General features: G+C 28.9%; 1 non-coding gene across 1 annotated transcript; it reads left to right on the top strand.

The window, feature by feature from the left end:
* The first annotated feature begins 221 nt into the window (after positions 1-221).
* Positions 222-328, top strand: LOC128289702 (small nucleolar RNA R71). The gene has a single exon (XR_008279347.1). It is a non-coding gene; the product is annotated as a small nucleolar RNA R71 (small nucleolar RNA).
* Positions 329-7,021: the final 6,693 nt, after the last annotated feature.

The following is a 7,021-nucleotide window of genomic DNA, read 5'->3' as shown; positions in this document are numbered from 1 at the left end:
ATAACATGGTGACTGCATCTACGTTAAAAACACTGGCTGCTTTCATCGGCTTCGTCCTCATAACTTGCCACTAATAATTATTCAGTGACATTTCCTCTATAAACTCATAAACCGTTTCAGGTGTTTTATTGTTCAGAGTACCTCCGGCTGCTGTGTTGATTAACTGCCTAGTTGAGGAATTCAAGCCATTGTAAAAGGTTTAAAACTGTAACCATAAAGGTAACCCATGGTGAGGACACCTTCTCAATAGATCCTTATACCTCTCCCATGCATCATAAACGGTCTCTAAGTCCATCTAAACGAAGGAAGAGATATCATTCCTCATCTTGGTTGTATTAGTCAGTGGAAAGTCCTTTAGTAAAAGTTTGTAGGTCATTTGATCCCATGTAGTGACAGAACCTTGTGGTAAGAAGTTTAACCACTGTTTAGCTTTGTTCCTCAACGAGAATGGAAACAATCGTAAGTGAATGGCATCGTCAGAAATGCCGTTTATCTTGAAAGTATCACAGAATTCCAGAAAGTTAGTCAAACAAGTATTTGGATCTTCATCTTACAAACCATCAAACTGAACAAACTGTTGAATCATCTTAATAGTGTTCATCTTTAATTCGAAATTATTCACAGCAATAGCAGGTTCATGATACTCGATTCAACCCCAGTTAGAGTGGGCTTGGTATAATCGTACATAGTACGAGGAGCAAGATTTGGATTTGCAGGATTCGCAAAAAACACAGGAGGTAGCTGATTATTTTGATTATTAGCCATCTCCTTAGTAATAATTATAACGTCCTCTTGCTCTTCCACTATATTCTTGTAACACCCCCTAACACTTATCCGTCCCCTAAACAGGATTACAGGGCAATACCAGTCAGTACAGTTCATTTACAGTTATTAATTAAAATAATTATTTACACTTATCACAAATTTAACAAATTATTAAATAATTCAAAATTTACACCTATTAAGCCAAATCCTATTATATACCATTACCAAACCTAATTCTGAATATTTCAGCGATACATTGACAATTCAAAATACACACACATAAAATATCCTAGGTACATGCCATTACCAACTATTAACACGTTTTACCTCGTTGAATTCAGGATCGGCCTGGGATGCTGATTCCACGTTCTAGCTTTAACTTAGCCTGCGCACAAAAACAAACCGTACGCTGAGTATGAACTCAGTGGTATTTCTATAATTTGAACACTTAATAATATGAAAATATAGCATTTACTTAAAAAATCATATAACAATCACAATTATTTAATTGTTCAATTCGTAGACAAATTCCTTATACTAATTCAATTCTTGTCATCTATTAAACCAATAGCTTTTCTCAATAAATTCACAAATCATTAGAGCAATAATATTCTTCATTCACATCCAATTCAGAGATACTTAATTCATGTGCCTTATTCATACTTTAGTTCACTGTTTAATTTCAATAAATATTATTCAACAATTCACTTGTCAATCAATATTCTGTACTCATTCATTCCAATAATAGTTAGTATTTTCAATATTAATCACTTTATCAATTTCATTCAGTAACGATCAATTGTTCAGTAACAGTCGGTTATTTAGTAATAGTCATTTATTCAAGAATACCAATTATTCAAGAATAATCGTTATTCAATAATGTCATTTATTCAAGAATATCATTTATTCAAGAATAATCGCTTATTCAAGAATATCATTTATTTAGTAATAGTTAATTATTCAGTAGCAGTTAGTTATTCAATACCTTTATTTATCCCTATTAACATGACTCGGACCTGGACGAATGCATGGATCCAACCCACACACCAGTAAAGCACATAGTGCTTCATCGGTCGAAGCAAAAAATAACAAAGAATAAAGAATGTCGATAAGAATAAAGACGGTACACAAAGTACCTCATCGAACAAATCAAAAAAGAATAAAGAATAAAGATGACACGTAAGGTGCCTTATCGACACAAAGTCAAATATCCCTGAACACTTCCAATTCTATGGCATGCCAATTATATCTGACTAGCCCGACACTGTTAATAGGGATTTCAATTTCTTTTTTTTTTTATTTCAATTTCATTCTCAATTTAATTACAACTCAATTCAATATAATTCAATTTACTTTTCAATAAAAAATATTCGATTTCACAATAGTCACTTATTCATACTAATTTCATCACATTTCTAACCAATATATTTTCCAACATAACGTACATTCAATTATTCAATTTCCACATCAATCACATATATTCATATAAATTTAATAAATTTATCACATACTAAATCAATTCATTTCAATTATAAAGACACAATACAAATAATTCTCATCTTTATTATTTATCATAACATTTACCCAAAATTCAGTTATTATAATTACACAAAATCACATACACACACACACACACACACACACACACACACACACACACATATATATATATATATATATATATAATTCAATTTAATTCAATCAATATAAATTCATCACATACCAAATTAATCCATTTCCATTATACACTCAATAATTCTCACTTCAACATTTACTAAATGCATTGAATAAAAAATATAACAATTAATAACTAGGTTCAGATTATAGAAATACAAACCGTAATTTCTCGAATTATTCTTCGTCCACCTTTTCTTTTCCTTTCTTCGTAGATGCCTCGGGTGCGATGTTAGCTACGAAAAATTAAGATAATTTCCATAATCATTAATACAATACTAATTTACATTTAATATTTAAATTTGTTACTCAATTTCTATTCAATTTCTACTTTAATTTCAATTTTAATCTTAACTAAATTTACTTACTTTTTTTTCTATCTCAATTCATACTTTGTTTCTACTCAATTTTCAACCAAACTTAGACATAACTATCTAAATTTCATCATAAAACCATAATCTCGAGTTTCTTTCAATTTATTCCCTCTAACATAAAACTTATAGCTTCTTTTACAATTTAATCCATTAATCAATTCTAACTTAAAATTCATTCAATTAAACCCTTAATTCATCATTTTATTCAACATGAACCATACTTATAAACCTATGAACTTCCAAAACCTCAACATAATTTCAACAAAACTTTGTTCTAAAGCTTCTGAAACATCAAAATTTAAAAAAAGGACTTAATTGACTTACCTATTTAAATTCCAAGCTGTAAAATCCCTATTTCTCCCTTTTCTTTCTTTCCCTTTTTCCTTTCTTTCTTTCTCCCCTGTTTTTCGTTTCTATTCTCTGTTTCTTTTTGTTTTGTTTTGTTTCATATCTTTTATATATATATATATATATATATATATATATATATATATATACTAATTAATAATAATAATATTTATAATAAATATCTTTTTATTAACAAATATTTATATTACATTTGTCACATTTTTATTAGTTTGTCATATAAAAATCTTATATAATAATTATTAATAAATATCTATTTTAATAAACAATACATGCATTACAATTATATTATACATATTATTACACATGTATTTTATCTCCACCCTACATTTGTCATAATTCAATTTATTTAATAATATTAATAATAATAATAACAATAATTTAATAAATATTTATTTAATACACAAATACATATATTACAAATGTACATTTATAAATATTTTTACATTTGCATGTTATCATGACCATCCATTTGTCTTTCTTTCATTTATTTATCATACAAAAATATTATAATACAATTAATATAAATTATAATTTATTTTAATAACAAGTATAAATATTACAATTGTACACATATATTTTTATACATTTGTACAATATCAATACCATACTTTGTTCAATATCAATACCATACAATTGTCATACTTTCAATTTATTTACTAACAAAAATCTCCTAATATGATTATTTAATTAGTAATTATCTTTTACTTAATTTTTAAGTAAATAAATAAATATAATACAAATGTATATATTCACATTATTACAAGTGTCACAATCTAATTTGTTCACTACACAAAAATCTCACAATTTAATTATTTTATCTAATAAATATCTTTTACTAATTAAATAAAATATCACAAATATATATATTTCTATTAATACACTTGTATTAAATCACTACCATACATTTGTCTTTATTTAACTTATTTCATAATATAATAATAATAATAATAATAATAATAATAATAATAATAATCTAAATTAAATCATAAAAAAATCTTTAGATTTTTACATTGCTTTGCCACCTCATTTATGCTAAATGGCCTAATTGCCATTTTAGTCCTTTTACTTTCTTTTAATCTATTATTGGACTTTTACCCTTTATTCAATTTAATCCTTATACTTAATTAACCTTTATTCACCTATCCATAATCTAATTAACCTAACAATTAACTTCGTAAATATTTCTAATAAATATTTACGAATTCATTTTTTAGAAACGGAGACCCAAAAATACACTTTTCTGATAACCGTAAAATTCGGGTCGTTACAATTCTGCCGATTCTACCTTACTTCTCTACGATTTCTGCGAGCTGTACTTTCAATCTCACTATCAAATACTAAAGGTCCTGACGGGTTTCTTCTAGTCATAAACTAAAGGAACCTGTCAGAAACAAACAAAAGAAAAATTAGAAAACAAAAATTTAAACTAAAAACAAAATAAAATGAAATAAAAATAAAAGTGGCTAATTTAATAAAAATCGAGTGTTCTTAATATTTTAGTCCCCAGCAACGGCGCCAAAAACTTGATTGTCACTAAACTAAATATAATTACGACAAAGGCAAGTGCACCTATCGAACAATAGTATAGCTATGGTGAGTAGGAAATAACGTATCCACGAAGACCAAAAGTACTAGTACTTACTATTTTTCTATAATCTAGCCGATGAATTGAAGGAATTGTTTTAAATCTAAAATTAACTAAGAACGCAACAGAGAATGAATTAGGAAAATAATCGAATTAAACCAATGAGATAGACAATACCCAGGAAAGAATTCACTTAGACTCCACTTATTATTCTGAATCTGAATTAAACGATTTATTCATTTGTGCCTTGATCCGTAGAAATCCCTAAATTATGTAAATATCTCTTTCGAGAGTAAAAACAACTGACTCTAGGTTGATTAATTGAAATTTCTTTCTAATTAAAACTCTATTGCCACATTAACTCGATCTATGGATTCCCCTATTAGATTTGACTCTAATCCGGTAGATTTATGTCATCCTATTTTTAGGATTGCATGCAACTCCACTCAATTATGCTAGATCTTCTCTTAAATAGGAATTTTTGCTCCACTGAAATAAGCACATTAAACATAAACCAATATCCTGAAAATATCAAAATATGAAATAAGCATACATAATTGAGAACAAGAAATCAAGTATTTATCATGTAAATTAGAAATCAAATAATAAGATTCATCATAGGTTTCACCTTCCTTAGGTATCTAGGGAATTTAATTCATAATTTGGAATAACATAATCTCAAAGTTAGAAAAACAACAAGACATAAAGAAACCCAATAAAACTTCTAAAGAAATTGAATGGAGATCTTCAATCTTTAAAGAGATCCGCTTCTAAAATGAATTTGGTGGCGTTCTTCGAGTCTTTTCTTCGTTCTTCTCTACGTGCCCTTTTAAGTCCTCTTCTAATATGTATTTATAGACTTTAGAATGTTTAGAAAGCCTAAAAATTGGGATTTTTCACATGTTTGGAAAATAGGGAGGGATATCGACAGAGGCCGGTACATGGGCATGTGGCCAGCCCGTGTAGTTCACACGGGTGTGTGCCCTACTCGTGTGGAAATACCCAGGCTATGTAGATCCTAAAAATAGCTCTTTTTGTCCGATTGTGGCCCATTTTTTTTGCTCATTTCACTTCCTATGCTCACTTAAGTATAGAAACATGAATTTAAAGGATTAGGAGCATCAAATTCAATAATTTACATAATAAATCATCAAAAAACACATCAAGAATGGGATTAAAAACGTTACTTTTATGGTTTATCAGTAGCTAAAGAATGCGCTACTTCATTCGCCTTTCTCATGATGCCTGAAAAACAGGATTTATAACCTATAAAAAGTGTTTTCAAATTTTTTATATGACCATTAATTTCAGATCTATCTTTGTCCTTTTGTAGATTTTTAACTACCAAGGGCGCATCTCCCTTTATTTCCACTTCCTAGAAACCCATATCTACACCCATTTGAATTGCATGAAAACAGGCAAGTGCTTCTGCAGTGACGACTGTAGGTATGTGGTCATTCCAGATAATTCTAGATCCCAAAACCATCCCATTTCAGTCTCTAATGACAATCCTCGATCATGATCTTTTCCTTTGCAGATGAAAAGCAACGTTAAAATTGATTTTCACATATGAATTCTCTGGCGCCCTCTACCATTCAAACTCCACCCTCCAGACAGGTAATTTCTTGTTCAACCCATGCAACTCCTATAGATAATTTAGAATAAAACCTATTGTAGCTGAAGCTATGGGTTGATCTCCTTCATGTATTGTTTTGTTTCTAACAGTCCATATCACCCATATGGTACAAGCAACCATTCTGTACTGATAAAATGAGTTATTTTCAAAAATAAATTACATCTAGTCCTTATATCTCGAGTTTGATATTGTTTGAGGCCAAGCAAAGTTTAATTTTTTCCAAATTTCCTTTGTAGTGGGGTAGTCTCAAAAAACATTCTATAGTTTATGTTTCACCAAAACACTTGGGGCATCTTGCGAATCCAATCACTCTTATATAGTTTAGATAATTAAAAGTACGAATAAAGTTTTGAGAAATTCTTCAATTTGTACTTTTCAATTTAGGAGGTAAATCCAGAAGCTAAAGCTTTTTGTAAAAATATATATAAACATCATGAATGTAGTTAGGAGTAGGAGCATGAATACCTTTTAAAAGTAATTTGTACCCACTACGCATCGAATATTCACCAAAAGCCTAGCCTCGCCTCGTTATACAAGGTTTTCATCATGTGAGATACGTGGAAGGGGAATACAAAGGATTCTTTCTACATCAGTCACACTAAAGGTATTGTTAATAAA

The sequence above is a fragment of the Gossypium arboreum genome, chromosome 2, assembly GCF_025698485.1.
Source record: "Gossypium arboreum isolate Shixiya-1 chromosome 2, ASM2569848v2, whole genome shotgun sequence".
Taxonomy (NCBI): domain Eukaryota; kingdom Viridiplantae; phylum Streptophyta; class Magnoliopsida; order Malvales; family Malvaceae; genus Gossypium; species Gossypium arboreum.
The sequence above is the reverse complement of the archived record's forward strand: the minus strand, read 5'-3'. Positions and strand labels throughout refer to the sequence as shown.